Raw genomic sequence first — 20,037 nt, forward strand, 5'->3', positions numbered from 1 at the left:
GTTCTCTACATCTGTGTCTCAATTTCTGCCCTGCAAACCGGTTCATCTGTACCATTTTTCTAGGTTCCACATATATGCATTAATATATGATATTTGTTTTTCTCTTTCTGACTTACTTCACTCTGTATGACAGTCACTAGATCTATCCACGTCTCAACAAATGATAGGGTGCATATATCTTTTTGAATTACGGTTTTTTCCAGATATATGCCCAGTAGTGGGATTGCTGGGTCATATGGTAGTTCTATTTTTAGTTTTTTAAGGAACCTCCATACAGTTCTCCATAGTGGCTGTATCAATTTACATTCCCACCGACAGTGTAGGAAGGTTCCCTTTTCTCCACACCCTCTCCAGCAATTTATTGTTTGTAAATTTTTGATGATGATCATTCTGACCAGTGTGGGGTGATACCTCATTGTAGTTTTGATTTGCATTTCTCTAGTAATTAGTGATGTTGAGCATCTTTTCATGTGCCTCTTGGCCATCTCTATGTCTTCTTTGGAGAAATGTCTATTTAGATCCTCTGCCCATTTTTTGATTGGGTTGTTTGTTTTTTTGACATTGAGCTGCATGAGCTGTCTAGTGTCTTTATAGGTGATGCCAAAAGAAGACCCCAGCTGACCCCCCAAGGGAGTATTTTTGCTTCATATGTAAAAACAGTGACTCCCACTATTAAATAAGAAAATAGCCACAACTTCAAAACATCTGCAAGGGAACTTTCTCATCCCCATAAGCACCTACCCATGTAAAAAGTTTGGATCACCTCAATAGTAAGAGAAGCCTTTTCAAACATTTCTAATAATTATTCATTCAATCAACATTTGTTGAATGAGCGCTATGTACCAGGAACAGCTAATATTTATTTAGTACTTACAATGTCCCAGGCACTGGTCTACTTTCATAAATTAACTCACTTAATCCTCATGACAAGCCTATGAGTTGGGTTCATTGTCTTTCAAATTTTACAGAACTGGGCCCTGGCTCACAGAAATGAAGTCACTCATTCAAGCTCACATAGACTGTCCCTAAAGAAGCTGAGATTTGAACCCAGGTAGTCTGGCTTCAGAGCCCTGCTCTTCACTCCATATACTAGGCTAAAAAAAATAAATAAAGGACACATTCTAATGGTGGAAACAGAAATGTAAAAAATAATTAAAATGCAGTGTAATGCTATGGGAACTTAAATGCAGGGATGAATAAAGAAAAACCACAAGTACCAGGGTTGAGTTCACAAATATTATGGAAATGTGTATGGTGGGGGGACTGGATAAAATTTATTCCATTTTTTTGGAGCTCCATATTAGCATACATATGACTAAATGAAACATCTTCTTCATCCAAATTAAAAGTATATAAATTAATGAGTTCTAATCTCTCAATTGTACTAAACTGGGTGTTTTAAAATTTACCTAATTTCAGGAGACTAATTACCATTTAATACTTTACCTCTATAAGAAACAGTTTACGATCCTGAGAGAAAATATTGCAGCATTTTATTTAATGGAATGAAGCTGTCCACTGAGCAAGCTTTTTACCTGTAGCCCCTAAAATAAGTAGTCCGGGAAGAGTGACCAACTGACTTTTAAATCTCAGCCCTTCTCCTTTTAGAAATCCTGCCAATAAATGGAATCTCCATTTTTGCTTTCCTCTACTCTAGACACAAACATTCATTTTGCAAAGATGTTGACGTGTCATTGGCAAAATTGACTTGTTGTGCTATTTCTTTTCATCATCCTTATACCAGACCTCATCCCAAAATAGTCCTGCATTAGATGCCACATGTGTCCTCTAGCACTTCAGGAATTAAGAGGATATAATCAATAAAAATGGATATAGTCAATAGCTGACTTCAGACTAAGTTATCCAGGAAAGACATCCATCCTGATGTGGTTATGAGTTCTTTCTCAAAGTCAGCTTTTGTTCTAAGCTCAATTAGGTGTATCAAGATAAAACTCAGCTATACAACTCAGAACTTTTAAAAGTTCACTATATTAACTCTGTCTCAATCCATTCAAGCTGTTGTAACAAAATTGCACAGATAGGTTGACTTATAAATAACAGAAATTTATTTTTCACAGCTCTGGAGGCTGGGAAGTCCAAGATCAAGGTGCCGGTGAGAGCTTCCATGTCTGTGGTGTGCCTACTTCCTGGTTCATGGATGGCCATCTTCTTCCCATGTCCTCACATGGGAGAAGGGGCAAGGGAGCTCTCTGTGGTCTCTTTTATAAGGACACTGACCCTTCCTGCAGACTCCATCCTCATGACCCAATCACCTCCTAAAGGCTTCACCTCCTACCACTATCATGTTGGGGGTTGGGATTTCAACATATCAATTTAAGGGAGAACAATAATATTCTGTCCATAGCAAACCCACTCCACAATATTTAAATATCAATATTGACTTTCCAAAGAAGTCAACAGTCACAGAGGTAGGTGAAAGGAAAAGCATTTCGATTTAAGTCAAAATGTGATGCGTTTTTATAATGGGCCAGGCGATGGGAACACAAAGGTGCCTGCCATGAGCCCAGCCCACATTAGCCCAAAACCAAAGTTTGAGGTAGGTCAATAGTCCTGCTTCATGTTCATCACTTTGTAGAGTATATTTTTGAAGTCCTTTTTGAAGTCCTCCTTAATTCAAAAGTAAAATCTTTGTCAAATAAAGACATAAATAGCTTCCTCTCCAAGACTGAGGGCCAGATTCCTTCCCTCAGAATCCCTATGGAACTTTTTCATACTACTAGATGAAACATATTTAGCCAATATTTGGGTTTCAGCCAAGGTGGAATAAGAAGAATCTATTTGATATGACATCAAATTAGTCACTTTTAAGGAAATAGCATAATCATCTGTTAGACAACGTTACTTGTAGGGAACAACCATCTGCTGGAAAAAAAATAGAAAAAGAAAATCTAAAGGTCATCTCATTTCAACTGAAAAGCTGAATTGTAAAAATTATGGTTGGCAAAGTGATATCTCTTCAATCAAAATAAAACATAAAATGATCCTTACTAGGCCAACAGCAGCTGTCCAATCATAACAAACAAAATTCCTCAGTTGATGTCTTTTTATGGACCCATGTTTCTTCACCTTTCATTTTTTCCTGCAAAAATTAAGTGGAAAGACCCATGGATGGGGTGAAGAAAGAAAGACATTGGGGCTGTTTCTAATGTGTGTGTTGGATTATCTGCAATACACAGATAAAACTGGGTATAAGCCTTAAAATAGAGCAGAGTGTCAATTTCAAAACAAATAATGATAATGGTATTTTCAAGATCAGCTCTTTATTCATGTTCTGTGCCAAAGCATTTAAATACCCTGTGCTACTCATAACATAATGTGGGTGGTAAAAGGAAAAAACTATCCCTACTTCAACATGTTATTCCTAAAGAGTCTATTCGTGTCAGTGCTGTAAAGATACAATTAATTTATATAACCCCAATATCCTAACGCTGAGACACAAAGCACATGAAACAAAACATTCTCTTATTTTGAAAAGAGAAAAATGAACATAAACTCTGCTTTATGCAACTGCCCAAAGCTATTTTAGATAAATAATAAAATAATTTTAATTAACAAATGATTCTAGTAAACTATTTTTATCAGATACTTAATTTTTTTTAAGTCCAAACTTTGAGCCCACACATACTTTTTCCCCATGGGACTTAACAATTGCTGTGCTGGCAGTTTTGTAAAAGTTGAGATGATCTGGGCTGGGCACTCTTTAATTCGGTCTAGATGATGACATTTACCATCACATAGTTAAATGACTGGCTTTAGAAACATTTTTTAGGCTACATATCTCACCTATATGGTTGTACTCTGTTTGGGGAGATACTTTTTAATTTAAAATTAACCTTTGGGCTATTTCAATCTAGTTAGCTAGAAGCATCAGCCGCTTAGAATTTTTATCCAATCTGGTTAATATACAAGTTTCATATATTTCTCTTGAAGGACTCCAAATAACAATGAATCAAATTATTTGTTTTTAATAGTTCTTTTCTAACCGAAAAAGAAACAAACAAAATTCTGTGTTAGAAAAAAAAACTTTCCAAAACAACCCAAAATCTAACCCTTCAGACAAATAGCACACTCAAAGTTGAGTAAGGAACATTTTTCACATCAAGTTATATTTTAATTGTATGTATAAATAACAAGAAATGACTCTGCTCTTGGCTTACAACTGGATTGCATTTTTAATTTTGGAGTTGCCTTATATTTTTGAGAATGCTGATTAAATATTAAAACTCATCAATAATTTGTGAAAGACTCCCTAGTAAAAAAAAAAAAAAAGTTAAGTTTTACCCAGAAAACAGATATTCTTTCTTATTTTATTTTTGAAAGAAGCCTTCAGAATTTAAGAAGCAGGGGCGTGTGTGTGTGTGTGTGTGTGTGTGTGTGTGTGTGTGTGTGTGTGTGTGTCTACTTGACAGAGAGGGAGAGAGAACGCCCATGAGTGTCCAAAACATGTATTTAAATATCACCAATTACAGAGGCATTCTCTACACTTAACATTCATGGATAACCTTTGTGTACATATTCAGGTGGGGTCAGCAGAGTATTTATGGAATACAGGGCAGTACTGCTGGGAACCATTTCCCCTGTGACAGGGTGGTCATGCTACTTGGGTGAACCATATCCAAGAGAAATAAGATAGGGACTCTATGGGAGACAGCATTCATAAAGAGGTCAGAACTATAATTTCCTTAAGTCTCCAACCCATGGCAGATGGGTAGGAGAAAGACAGTTTTAATTCTACTAGCTACTACCCTGAGTAAAGAGGCTTTATTTCTTGCAAATGTTTGCTTTATTCTGAAATCAATCCTTCTTTCTTGTTTCTGATAAAGTGTATCTTGCTATTAATGCCAACTCAAGCCAGAAACAATTAAGACCTGCAGTATATACAATGAAGAAGCTGGTATTCATAACAGTGTGCCGGGCAAATTCAGTTGCCCCCTGTTTTGATGATTAAAATAGAAAGAATGGGCAAGCTTCTAGTGGAAGTTCCAACAACAGGATGATTTTTACTTTCGTATATCCCACCCATTAACCTGGCATGTGTGTGGAAGGGAGAGGGGAGGGTGTTAGAGGTGATGCACATGCCGAGCTCTGTCTGACTACAGAATGCTAACTGCTCCATATTAGTGAAATACCAGAAGAATAAAATCCGAAAGACCAAGAGTTGGGCAAAGAAGACAGCATGGTACAGTGGAAAAGGCAGTTATACTCAGGTTTGACTTTTACCACTTAATAGACGAGTAGACGTAAGCAAATCATTTTCCTCTTCCTGCATATAGAGACGATGATACCTACTTCCTGGGGTCTTTGTAGGGACTGAGTGAGATAGTGGTACTTGGTGGGCACTCAATGAATGTTTGTCTCTCTCTTCTCTTACTAAACAAAGCTTATTACGAAATCTAAATTGATCATCTCCTAGCAGAGGAACACTTTGCCCAAGAATCTTCCAGGTACCTCCCATTACACATTTATCACTTCCATGGACTAGTGTTTTAACTCCTTAAGAATTTAGTTTCTCTAACAGTTTGAATTTTAGTGGCTCTACATGGGTAGTACATTTAGTCATCCCCAAGTTTGTTCCATGATGGCAGGAACCCTCCTGTACAAACTTGTATCCTAGCTCCTAGCTCAGAGCTTGGTACAGAATGGGCTTTTAAGAAATATTAGAATGAATGAAATAAATGAAACGAATGCATCACCAATACCCACCCCCTCCAACATGGTGAAAAATCAGCAATAAGGCCTTTAAAAACTCTGTGTATTCTATTCCTGACTCTTCTTATTTCAAAAATAAAACACTAAGGCAAACTTAAACCACCACAAAGAAAGGAAAACATCTCAGCTAGTTTGTGGAAAGCACCATTTCCAGTGCCCAGCTATTCTCTTGCAGGCAGTTACCTGTGTAGCCATAAATACTCCACTTTTCAACTTTATTGTAAAAATAAAGATGTGGTAGAAAAAGCCCAAGAAGAAGGAATCTGAAGACTCAGATGTTAGCTACAGCCACCACATGAACACTTATATCAATCACATTATCTTTGTCAGTCTCATTTTTTCTCATTTGTAAAATGGAGATAAATCGGCCTTGCATCAAATATATACCTTAAGAGTTCACTGCAAGCGAGGATGAGATAAGACATGCAAAAGAGCATGAACACTATAAACCTCTACGCAAAAGTAATGAACTTCACAGTTAAAGCATGTTCTTAGAAGGAGGGCAGGGCAGCTTCTACCAGAGCAGGCATAAGTGTGCCTAGTCTGGGTCATAATCCCAACAGAGCTGTTCAAAGAAGACATAGATCAAGTGGGGAGAAGAAGCTCTGTGTGTTTGTGTGTGTGTGTGTGTGTGTGTGTGTGTGTGTGTGTGTGTCGGGGGAATGGGAAGGAAAGGCACCATCATTTATTGAGCACTTACTGTATGCTACAATTAGCCAATGTGACTATAACTCTCCAAAAAACTAATCCTGGTCATTTGCTAAATCCGATCTCTGTTCCTTGTCCAGAATTCCTCTTCAGTAAAACCTCAGACCCAGAACAACCACTGAGGCCATCAGAACTGGGAAAATGATCTCAATCTTTCAGGTTAATGTATTCTAGCTCGATAAAAACAAACAAACAGATAAACCACTTCTAATTTAAGGATTCCTGATGTTACTTTTTAAACACCGTTTTTGTACATATTTTATATATTTGCCCCCAACAATTTGGTTTAAGCTGTTCTTATATACTTCCTATGAAGAGACGATGTGCTAAGGGAAATTTTAAGCTTATCACCTGTCTCAAAAAATAATTAATTCTTAACCTGCAGCATGAAATTAGCTGTCTTGTTCTACTAACTTCCATCTTCAATAGCATCATTCAGTGGTGTGCTTGAGCCAGCTAGCACTCACTCACAAGGGCCAGTGTTGTATGTATCATCTCAATTTCATTTTCATCAACATTGGTCATTTGAAGTCAGCCTTGGTGGGAGTATTTACACCATAGAAATGGGCAAGGTAACAAAGCAGAGCTTTTTTTTTTTTTACCCCCTGAGAGCCAGTTGTTACACCTTTACCAGCACACCACTGTTTTATAATTTTCCTCATATCTACTTGTTTGATTTTTCTACATCCACAATTCCATCTTTCACAGCCATTTTCCTCACCAAAATGACTTGAAGATTTCTATTTCATAAATTGATTTAGTTCAAAAAGTTGGTCTAGAAACAAAGTGACTCATTTTTGCTTTCCATAAATCTTCTAACTCCTCTTTGTATTTCCAGTTTTTTTCTCAACTGTCATAATAACCTCCCTTTCCCCATTTTATACATTATTATCCATGCAGGATCTCCTACCCCCTGAGCCTTTTCCCCCAAACTATTGCACCAAAAATACCCAAATACCCAAATGAAACATACTTCAAGTCCTTTTGATTTTCATGCACATAGCCACTACCTATAAAATATTTGAAGAATTCCAAGTGAATGAAAGGGTGCACTTCTATTTTCTTGATTTTGTATATGCATCCACATTTTGTCATCTTTCTCATCTAGGAAATGCCTAGAAGAGAATGCCTAGGGAAGAGACTATAATATAAATAATACAGTGGATTAGCTCTAATACAGCAATAAACCTTATTAGCCATTCACACTCAATCCCTCCCCATTAATAAAGATAAACCTATTTGTGAAACAGATGTCATTACAATCTCCTCATCATAAGTATGATCAGGCATTTCTACCAATTGGCAAGTTAGATTCAACTTCACAACTTCATACTATAACTTGGACAAGTTACATAGACCCTATGAGCCTCAGTTTTTTGTAAAATGGGGGGAGATAATTAGAGTAATATCTGTTTTGCCCAATTATTGTGAAGGTTATGATAATATTAATAGAGCACCTAGTACAGTGCTATCTATTATTGTTATTTTCATTCCTCTGAAAAATGTTGTTACATTGACACTACATTTTCCTCTAGGCTATAAGAACATACACACACTTTCTTGATAAATGTCTTTCTTCATCTATCACTACAACATACTTTGAAAAAATTTTAAAATTGATTTAATTTTATTACACTATTATATATGAGTATTAAAAAACATTTAAAAAATGATAAGAGAAGAAGGAAGACAAAACCAATTCCTCAAAGATTTTTCACTGAAACAGTTACATATGCTTTCAGGCTTTTAAAAATTCATATAGTTATAAAACGAAATCAAACTCTCTACAGTATATACTGTTTTGTAATCTACCTTCTCCACTTAACATACCATGAAACTCGGTTATGTCAATAAATATAAGTATACAGAAAATTTTTAACATCTACAATGCATTCTGCTTTACGGCTGTCACACCTTCCATCAGAGAGAAGTTCCAAACATGGCTCTGGTAACCTACTGCAGCTTTTAGACAAATGTCAGGGATCCCTTTCCCAGGTGCCTGATGGAGAAAGAGGTTGGCGAGACGGTGTTACCAACTCAGAAGTCAAGTGGAAAGTGATGAGTGTTGGACACTTGATCTTAATAAGGCAGGGAAGAAGAGAGTAAGATGAGCCAATAGGCTGTGCTAGCTGGCTCCACAGGATAGAAATTTCCTATTTCTATAGGGAGACTCCCGGAGAAAAGGGCCAAATGGGAGGCTTAGTTCCACCACCCATCCTCTTCCCCCCTTCCTCCCCCCGAAAAAGGAAGAAAGTGTTTAATAGCTCTGTCCTAAGACATTAAGACATAACACAAAAGAACGTGTTTAATAGCTCTGCCTAAGAGCATTGGTCAGCTTAAGCAGACTAACAGCACAAAGGCTATGTGGGCTTTTATCTTCTTCTCTCTTTTTTCTGGGTTTCTGAAAGAAATGAGGAAACCTGCAGGTAATTAGTTATTTAGTGCAAACCTCTGGGCTGGTGTTAGTTTCAGGGCAGGGACTAAATAGCATAAGGTAGCAAGAAATAAACCTTAACCCTATTGACCCAATTCTCTAACCATATTTCCTTACAGATATTTCAAGACGTAAGAGAAACCATTTGAACGTTGAGTGTGGTTGAGAAGAAGTAGGTAAAATTCTCCATAATTTGAAAAATTAACATTAGAATGACCAAATGTTTCAAAATGTCTGTGTTTGAGCTGTGTGTGTGTGTTTGAATGGATCTGGTCTTTCAAACCATCAATTGCTGCTAGCAGCAAAGTGTTATAAAAAAGGATTTTTTTTTTTTAAATCAGCACATCAAAAGATAGAAAGCTATTATTACTCAGAAAAGCAAAGGAAATGGGACAACTGGCTTGTTTTATAGTTGTTTTTCACATTCTTTTGGATGCAGGCACAAAATTGCCAATGATGTCTCTTAGCAAAATTGAGTCGAGGCAGTTAGTCGGAAAAACCAGCCACAGTATTACCCTTTCTGGAATTCCCCCAAGTCCTCACTGGCACCATCTTGGACAACTGCCTTTGACTCCCACCCCAATCTCTTTGCTCACTCCTTGCCCTCTGCTATTTGGCTCAAGAGCACCCATCCAGTAATTCAGAAAAAAATACTTGTTACTGGGAGCATGATTCACCTCCACGGAGAGTCCCGTTTTGAATTCCTTGCCCTCCTCCTGTGTGGTCATCCCTCCCGGACTGCAGATCTACAGCAGAATAACTGCTTGAGGCCCAAAGGGTTTCTATTTTTTCTTAAGAGTTACCTTTTCCTCCCATCAAGTGTGGTTAATGAAAACCCCTCTGATCAGGTCGTATTTGCTGTGCTTCAGTGTAGAGCTGCCATTTCAAGGGTTTAAAGTTAGGCTGGTTGCTGTTGCTGCCTTTCCTGTTGCCAGTTAATCACAGGATTCTTTTCCACACTGAGGCCAGAACGGGCATGGCACATGCAACAAGTAAGGAAACCACCGATTACAGGCCAAGAAGCTAACGTGCTTACACAACATGAATTGTTGAAAACACTTTGAACATTATTTTATTTGTTTTTAACTGTCCTTTACTTAAGAATTGTTTCTCTAGGATCCAGCACTAGACTCGGAAACATTTATTCATGAGAGAATGGGTTTCTGGCTTTTCCCTTGAGAGGCCGACCAGAGCAATAACAGGCTTTTGCTTGGGCAAATCAAAATGAGAGCTGGAGTTGGAGAAGTTCTACACTCATCACTGAACTTGAAATCGTGAGGGCTCTCTGCTCTCCTTCCTGGTTGGGCTACTGTGACCTGCTGATGATAATGCGAAAATTCAGAAGAAGCTCAATTCACATTTTAAAAATCAGTGAGATTTCTCAAAATCACATTTTGAGAAACTTTCAGATTGCATTTGCCTTAAAGTGCAGGCAGACTTAAAATCCATGTGCAGATAAGATGCCACCACCTCTCAAATTTCTGGCATTGCTCTGGCATTGCAACAGAAAGAAATTCTTTTTGTTTCAAAATCTTAAGATACACCTAACACATTTAGGGTCATGCAAGGGCTGAGCGTGAAGAACTCATGAGTTCTGACTTTCTTCTCGATTCTGGCTTGCTGTATACCCTTAGGCATGTTCTCTAAATCACTTAGCTTCTCTCTTTGCACACCTATAGGGTGGAGATAATTCAGCTGACCTAGTTCACAGGGCTGTTGTGTTGAATAGCTGATTCATGATTATAAAATACGTTGAAAGTACAGTGTTCTACACAAATGCTCATAAATATAATGACGTGTGACAGAGTAGGAAGTCCATATTAAGCCACTTTCATGTAGAAGGAAACTAAAGTGCAGTGAGATTTTCATATCACATTCAATGTTAAAGACGATAGAAAGCAAACCCTAGCTCACTTTCTTAATGTCGTTGCTCTACCTATTGACAAGCAAAGGGGGAAGAATCCTAACATAACACTAAATAAGTTCCAAGAATTATCTTAGATAGTCAATTCCTGTCTACACCTGCCTGCAACTTCTATATGCTACTGAAAACTGCTTGAAAATGTAGCAACTAGGTCCACTGAGAGTAGGAGTAATACAGTCATTGATCTCCTGGCTTTTGTTCTTTTTTTTTAATGGTTGGTGAGAGGGAAGAGTCATTAATGATACCAAGCCAGTTAGGACCTTCTATGACTATGGCAAATTAGTCACAGAACCAAAAGATAATTAGTATCAATAGTACAACAAGAATATTTGAATGCCGTATGAATATTGACATTGGCTTCTGTTATCTTGAATTCCAGGTTCCACCGCGTTCCGTAAGTCGAGAGCGTGACCCCACTTCTGTTCTCTCAAACTGCATCTAGTGCTGTAGTAGTTTCAATATTTCTAAAGTATGTTTACTCCTGAAAAATGAATAGAGCCGTACAACAGATCCTTCCCTTTACCAACGTTGCTGAAGAGTACCAGGCAGAAAACTTTGCCATGATCACTGTGACACGTGACTCACCATCTCGTGTGGAAACCACATCATGGCAGATATTATTTTAACTCTATGGCACCCTGCAAAGAGAAAAAGAAAAAAGAACATTTAAGGAAACAAGACATTTCCAAATTATGCAAGGGAACAAAATTACCCTGATCCACAGAAACATGGGATATAAGCAGAGTTAGATGTTCTTATAGGCCTAAGGAGAAAAATGTGGCTATACTCAAAATGAAAATTAGGACCAACAGACTGGAAAGTTGAAAACCGTAAGCCAATTTTAGCAATAACTTACATAAATTTAGCATATCAATAAATGTTAAATATTATGCTACGTAATTTACATGTATTATAGCATTGCACTCTCACAACATCCTTTTGAGAAATTTATTCATTCGTTCAAATATATTTATTTAGTCTTCTGTTTCCAAGTAGGAAATAGTAGGTGATAATATTTCTACTGTTTCTACTACCATAACTTTTTTTTAAAAGTTACATTGCAAAAAATAAAATCCTATTTTAAAAGGCATTGGAAAGTGGAGGAATCAGGAGAATTCAACAATCCATAGAAGAGAAAGTCTTTCTGAGATGAGCAGTCTGTCCCTGACAATTTTCTGTGGAAGATTTGCCAATTCTAGACATGGGCTGATGACTGGGTTTGGCCCGCACAGGGGATCTTCACTGGGAGAATGAGAAATCAGCAAAGCTTTTAGCGGTCATATGGGGTTGGCGGGACAATTGGAAACTTCAGGCCTCCTAACACATGGTTGGTTTTTCCCACAGTATATTTGTTGAATTCTGGGAGCAGGAAGCTTTTATAAAGCAAACTGAAATCTCCTGTAGTATCATGGTTTTTAAGAGACAAAGTCCCACTTGAGGTTGGGACCCGCTCCAACACGTGGCTGGACTCCTCCTCAATACATCCGCCAAAGTTGGAAGCAGTGGTAAGCAGAGGCAAAAGACCAAAGTCCCAGTCCTCTGAAGGGCAGACTGAATCTCCCACAGCCTTTCAAGGTTAAAATGATACAGACCTGCCAGGCTTTCAGTAAAAAGACTTGGAAGGACACGTCTGAGAAATGGAGGTGAACTGATTCAAATTGAGTTATATTGACCTGCAACCCAGTCCCAAGTCAGTGTAGTGCAGATTGGAATGAGATGAGCAGTTCCTAACATGGGAAGCTCATTGGTAGGAGATATCATCTGGAGCTTCTAAGTGCACACAATGTTTGTCATATAATTAAAAATTACTAGATTTGTGGAGAGCCTGGTAAATGTAGGTAATAATCAAGGAAATAGAGCATAATGGAAAGAGATCTTTAAATGATTCAGATATAGGAGTTAGCATACAAGGGCTTTGAAATAACCAGTCCTAATATATCAAATTTAAAAATGGGGAAACGGGAAAAAATTGATGAAAAGATGTAGAATTTCAACAGAAAATTTGGATTTATCACAAAGAATCAGACTGACACTCTAGAATTACAAAATATAATATCTGAAAATAAGAAGTCCTTGAATAACAGCAGGCTGACCTACAGAAAACAGCATAATTGCATTAAAAGACAGGTCAATAGAAAATATTCAAATTGAAACACAGAAAGAAAAAAGTTTGGATAAAATGGAGCTGAGCACAAAAAGAAATTTGGTATTAGTAAAAAAAAAAAAAAAGTTGAATTTACATGTAATTGGAATCCCAGAAGGAGACAAAAATAGAGAAGGAGAAAACACAGCAGAAGCCATATTTGAAAAGATAATATCCAGTATTTTTCAAAGTTGGTGAAAACATCAACCCACAGATTCAAGAGTTTCATCAAACCCCAAGGAGGGTAAATACAAAGAAAAACCGCACCAAGGCACATCATGGTCAAACTGCTGAAAACCAATAGGAAGGAGAAAATTTTTAAAACAGCCAAAGAAAAAATCACACAACATTTAAAGGAACGAGAATAAGACTGACAGCTGACTTTTCAACAGAAACCAGGGAATGCAGAAGAAAAGAGAATGACACCTTTTTAAAAAAACTCTATCAGATACTATTTATTGGAACTCAATTTTAATTTGTTTCATTTTTCAACATCATAGTATCCTAGGTACGTGATGGTGATGTTTAAGCTTGAGGAGAAGAAAAGTCCTCTATTGGAGAAATTTTCTCTTGAAAAGTGAACTTCTGAATGAAAGTAAGATTTTGTTTTACAGATTATAAAGCATTGTGGATAAAGATTGATATTGACTTGCCCCCATCACCCACTCTTAACAGACATAAGAGCATAACTATATTTACCACTGAAGAAATTCGACCTAGAGAATGACATCTTGAAGCTGCTGAAAGGAAAAAAATAGCTACCAACCTAGAATTCTAGAATTCGATATCCACTGAAAATATCCTTCAAAAATGAAGGCAGAATAAAGATGTTTTTAGAGAAGCAAAAGCTGAGAGAATGTACTTCCAGCAAACCTTCACTAGAAGAAATACTAAAGGAATTTCCCAGACTGCAGGAAATCATTCCAGTTGGAAACATAGAATTGCAAGACAATCAGGACAATTTTTGTTACAGGTATAGAGTATATTTTTTATTTGTAAATTTTTCCTGTAGATTTTTATGACTGTTTTTTAAAAGATAAAGGCATACTATTACACTAAAATTCCATGATGGCAATCCAGCCGTGACCTACTTTAAACTAAAGTAGGTCAAATATGAATGTTTGCTGCCCTATCCCCAGTGGCTTAAGGCTTTTGCTCCCTTTGAGAGAAAAAGGATAAAGGGCTTTATGCCTTTTCCCACCATGATGACTGATCCCCACCCCCCATCAAACTTGCACCCCCAAGAGAAGCTGTCTCTGGTACCCTGCCCTGCTCCCAATCCTTCTTAGAAGTATTCAGAAAAAGTTCAAGGAAAAGAGTCTGCCAATGAACGTGAACTTCTCCTGTGTCTGGAGCTGGGCCGCTCTTGACCTTTAGAAATTCATCAAAATGTGAGCTGATTTCAGCTTACCCACTTACACCTTCTTCCCCTGCTTTGCCAGCCAAGATAAGCCAATCGTGGCATCCTTTCTTTCCTGGGGAAGTTGGGGGAGGTGTCCCTCTTTAGATTTCAGACTGCTTGATTGGTCCACAACATCAGCACACTGATGGCTTCGAGAAAAATTGTAACTTTGTAGTTATCTGTCTTTTTCCCCTTGTGTGGGTAGAGGTTGCATTCTTTCTAGCTTTCTACATCCTAGGTAGAAGCAAACTTCTGCCTCATTCTTTCCAGTGGATACATTCTGCCATTGTTTCATAAGGAATATAAAAATATTTATATTTAGGCTATACTTAGAGAAAATTTAGCATGCTATCTTGTTCTAAGTTCTAAATAAACTTTTTTTTAAATCAAGGTAACTCATCTTTTGAAGTAAATCTTATGTAGAGCCACAATATACAAAAGAAATAAAAGAAAAGCTGTTTGATTGAACAAGAATGAACCTGGCTAACCCTCTCTGCTCTCTTGGTGATCCCGGTGCTCCTAGGACTCAAAGAAACAGTACCAAATATTTTGCATCACTGAACTATATCCTAGAAACTGATTAAGAGGAACTGAGAACTGAGCTTGAGCACACTCATTTCCAAAGTTTTCTTGATTTCTCTTCTATAATAATGTACCCCTAATATACGTATATTTGCAAAAAATCAGACATATTTTTAAGATATGATAGCTTTTAAAATAAATACAATTAGAACTTCTTAAGCTTTCTTCCCACATCCCATTGGACTACCTTCACATTCCTTGGAAGTCACCCACCCCCAACTTGCAGAGCACTGTTTCAGCAAATGGTTGTTCACAATTCACCATGTCCAGTAGGAGTAGGCAACTTCCTTTATCCCTACGCCTCTTCTTGACCTCACTCTTGCATCCTTGGGCCCACTGATTCCTCCCTACTACAGCATAGTCAGATCTAAGGAGCTGGCCCAATGGGGCATGGGGTGCAAGGAAAGAGAAGCAGCCTTGATACCCCTCATTGCTGGAGCAGAGACACTAACTTCTTCGGCCTGGGCTACAGTATTGTGCCCTGGGATATTCCTGATCTCTGGCTGATTGGTTCTAACCACGACTGCCACATTTCTGAGATTTCATCCAATTTCTCATTGATGGCCAATTCTGGTAAAAGAAACTTGAGGAGAAATTCCTAAAGACAATTTGAATAGAAAGGAAGGAGCAGGTATGAGGGGCAGTAAATGCGGATGGGATTTCTCCATGGTAGCCGGTTGCTACCTAGCTAATTGAGCAGGTTTATAGAAGTCATCCATCTATAAGTATGCTACAGGAGTCTGAGACTGCTTGTGTTAGGGCTTTATATCTATTCAGTTAATCATTGCTTATTTTACCATGGAAAAACCCATGTTTAAAATAAGTTAGTGATACCCCCTACTACAGTCAGAGCTTTTTTACAGGTTAGTTAGGCAGTTCCACAGAAAAAAATGTACCCAAGTTTTGACTGAACCATTGACTAGAGTACTGGGCTAAACCATCAGCAAGTATAGCCTATACAATAGCTGCTGTGATTTGGTAAAACAGTCACTTAAAAGGAATGTTTGTCAGTAATGGAGTTTAACTTTTTTAGGAAATGGGAAGCCCTTTTCAGGTTAAGCTCAGCCTGGAGTTCCTCATTTTCTCCAGAAGATAAAGAGGGATCTCATCATTTCGACCACCACAATACTGGGAAAACCAAAGACAGTATATGTCAGTAGTCAGAAAAGCCATGTACTGTTATACATACTGTGCACTGAACAACTCTTAGGGGAATCATTCCCATCATAATCATATGAATGCCATATGCCTAGGTAATGGTTCATATGTATGTTATTGACTCAAACAGACTATTATGGAATCTTAGCCTGCCTCCTGCTAGTGTCATAGTCATGAGCAAGTTATTTAACCTCTATGGGCCTCTATTTTATCATCTATCAATAAAAATTATAGTAATTTCCATCATAAGCTAGTTATGAATATTAAATGGAATAATAGTAAAAAGTTCTTAATCCAGCATGGTAGGAAGAATAATGGTCCCCAAAGATGTCCACATCCTAATCCCCAGAACCTGTGGGATGCTATGTTACATGACAAAAGGCAATTAAAGTTGCAGAGGGAATCAAGGTAACTAAAGAGCTGACCTGAAGGTAAGAATATTGTCCTGGATTATCTGAATGGGCCCAGTGTAATCATATGAGCCCTTAATAAGAGAAAAGGAAGGCAGAAGAGTAGGTCAGAGAGAGACGTAATGACAGGAAAGAAAAAAGAGAGAGAGATTTGCAACCTCAGATAGACTCAAAGTTCCGTTGTTCTCCGAAGATGGAAGAAGAGGCCATGAGCCAAAAATTGCAGGCAGCCTCTAGAAGCTGAGAACTTCCCTCAGCTGAAAGTCAGCAAAGAAACAGGGACCTCAGTCCTATAAATGCAAGGGAAAGAATTCTACTGACTGCTTGGTTGAGCAAGGAAACAGATTCTTCCCCAGAGCCTCCAGAAAGGAATGCAATCTGCCAGCATCTCGGCTTTAGCCTAGGGAGACCGTTTTTGGACTTCTGATCTAAAGAACTATAAGGGCTTCCCTGGTGGCTCAGTGGTTGAGAATCCACCTGCCAATGCAGGGGACACGGTTCGAGCCCTGGTCCGGGAAGATCCCACGTGCCACAAAGCAACTAAGCCCGTGAGCCACAACGACTGAGCCCACATGCCACAACTACTAAAGCCCACGTGCCTAGAATCTGTGCTCCACAACAAGAGAAGCCACTGCAATGAGAAGCCTGCGCACCACAATGAAGAGTAGCCCCCGCTCGCTGCAACTAGAGAAAGCCCGCACGCAGCAATGAAGACCCAACACAGCCAAAAATAAATAAATAAAATAAATTTTTTAAAAAGAACTATAAGATAATAAATGTATACTGTTTTAAGCCATCAAGTTTGCAGTAATTCTTTACAGCAGCAATAGAAAATTAAAACTCATATACCATTGATGAAATTGCTATTATTACAATTGTGATCATTCATTCAACCTTTCAAGATATTTACTGAGGGCCTACTAGGTGATAGACACTGCTCAAGGTACTATGATCCCACAAGAAACAAACTAGCAAGGGCCGTGCCTTCACAGAGCTTACTTCTTAGTGGAACACAACCAGAGCTAGAACAAGGAACAGGAAGATGCTGACACTAGCTGTAAGTACTTTCTGAATGTATTATCTAAGAAAGCAAACCTCTTCAGAAATACAGGTGAGGAATGGTAAGTAATTATGGACAAAGAATTTGAGAAGTCTCTGTAATAGTTTTTGTTAAGGCACTAATACAAGTAAGTGATAATGTTATAGCCACAACAACAAAAATAGGCTACATGAAGAGGATTATTTTCACTCATTTGATAAATAAAGAATGTGCTCTAGTCCATACAGAAATTTCATTTAGTTGATACCTGAATAAGAGTAATGGTAAGGAGGAATCACGATTACATTTAAGAGTATTTCCACTTTGTTACATGTATAATTAATCCTAAGTTAATTATTTAATAAAGTGTAAGTAGTTTACATTCCATTTTATGAATTTGCCCATTCTAGATAATTTTGTCTTAATAAAGTACACATTTTAGAAAACCTTCAGAACCACTGTAGATTTCCATTCTCTAAGTTAATCCACAAAATGTTAATGGTTCATCAGTTCTAAGCACTTACACATATATGGTGTCCTTTGATTTTCACATTCTGTGAAGCATTTTACCTCCATTTTACAGATCAGAAATGATACAGTTGAAAAGTGATGACTGATTAAAATAGGACATTTAGCAGCCTACATTAAAATTAAAAACCTGATGAAGAGAGGAAAGGGGCTTCATAGAGACCAATGGCACCAGCTCCTTTCCTCTGGAGCTCAACTTCTAAGGTAAAAAGAAAGAAAATGCAGCCCAGATGATCACCTTCACTACTACCAAAGGCTGTGGAACTGCCTGCCAAAATAAAGAAACCCACTCCATTCAATGCTGCAGATCTTTCAGTTCAAACCTCTGGTTGCAAAGGAAACAGCACCAATTTGCAACATTCCAGGGCTCTGAGTTGGTTTCTGGAGTCTTCTATGTCTGCTCTGTGAAGAGAATGAATTGATGCCTGGTCCTTTGTTACTTTCAATAAACTGCCTCTGGAATTGATAAAGGATCTTGAAGAATGGACTAATGGTGAGAGTTTAGAAGGAAGAAGTCATCAACCTAGAAATTATCACAAGTCATCACAGACTTGCTGTTGTCCTATATTGATGGGATACCTACTCGGTACTAGCACTGTGAGGAAATGCAAGAAGAATGTTTTCACCGGATACATACACTTTTCTTCTTTTTAAGCAATAAATTGTTTTCTTTGGGTGATTTGGCAAAGACTGATCATGGGTCAGTGATATTGTAATGAGTGGTTTTGAACCATGTTTTTAAGGTTAGGCTTCTTGAAGAAAATTTTAAGCAAACAATGAAGGATTACTTGATGGATAGAACATGATAGATTTATCTTGTTGTCTGTGAAAAACCATAAGGCTCATAAAAGCAGACAGAAACAAGAAGAAGGCCATTTTGAACAACAGAATGATATAAAATTGTAGACAGAGATTGAGTAAATTGACATTAATACTTGAAAGCTTATGAGACCACCTAAATATTCAACAGTCGGAACTATTTCAATAAAAGACGGCACATCCCTTCTGTGCAATAGCATACACTATTAAAGTCATGTTTTTGAGGATTATTTAATGGCATCAGAAATTATTCCTGATGTAATATTACTTGAAAGAGAAAACAGTATAAAAACTTCATATTCAGGAAAACAGCAGTTTTGTTATACACACCCACAAACACCCACACACCATGCACATATACACACTATATCAGAAGGACTCTTCAAGTTACAAACATAGAAATGGAAAATTAAAGCCATCTGGCTTGAATAGGATAGGGAATGATTGATAACATAACTGACAATTCAGGGATAGAAGTAGCTTCAGACAAGCCTTGACCCAAGGTTCCAACACTGTGCTATGACCTAGTTTCTCTCTCTACATTTCTCCAATCCACTCCTATTCCTACCTGGTAGTCTCAGGTAGGTCCTACCCTAGAGATCTTCCTGGGCTACATGTACCCTTATTCAAGTTATATGGGAAGAGAAGTCTGAACAAAAACCAGCTTGGGGTCCTGGTTTGTTGGACTTATTTCTTATTTCCCAGCCCTGAACCAATTCCTGTAACCAAGAGAACGGGACATCTCTTATCCCCCCTCAAACCTGCCACAATTGGAGGTGAGGTATATCACATCCATGTTATTGCAAATGGCAGGACTTCCTTCTTTTTTAAGACTGAATAATATTCCATTGCATAGATATACCAGAATTTCTTTGTCCATTCATCTGTGGACAAACATTTAGATTGCTTCCGTAGCTTGGTTATTGTAAATAATACTGCAGTGAACATGAGTACAATATTTCTTCCTCCTCCTAGAGAAATGGAAATAAAAACAAAAATAAACAAATGGAACCTAATGAAACTTAAAAGCTTTTGCACAGCAAAGGAAACCATAAACAAGACCAAAAGACAACTCTCAGAATGGGAGAAAATATTTGCAAATGAAGCAACTGACAAAGGATTAACCTCCAAAATTTACAAGCAGCTCATGCAGCTCAATA

The sequence above is a fragment of the Physeter macrocephalus genome, chromosome 7 (genome assembly GCF_002837175.3).
Source record: "Physeter macrocephalus isolate SW-GA chromosome 7, ASM283717v5, whole genome shotgun sequence".
In the NCBI taxonomy this organism is placed as follows: Eukaryota; Metazoa; Chordata; class Mammalia; order Artiodactyla; family Physeteridae; genus Physeter; species Physeter macrocephalus.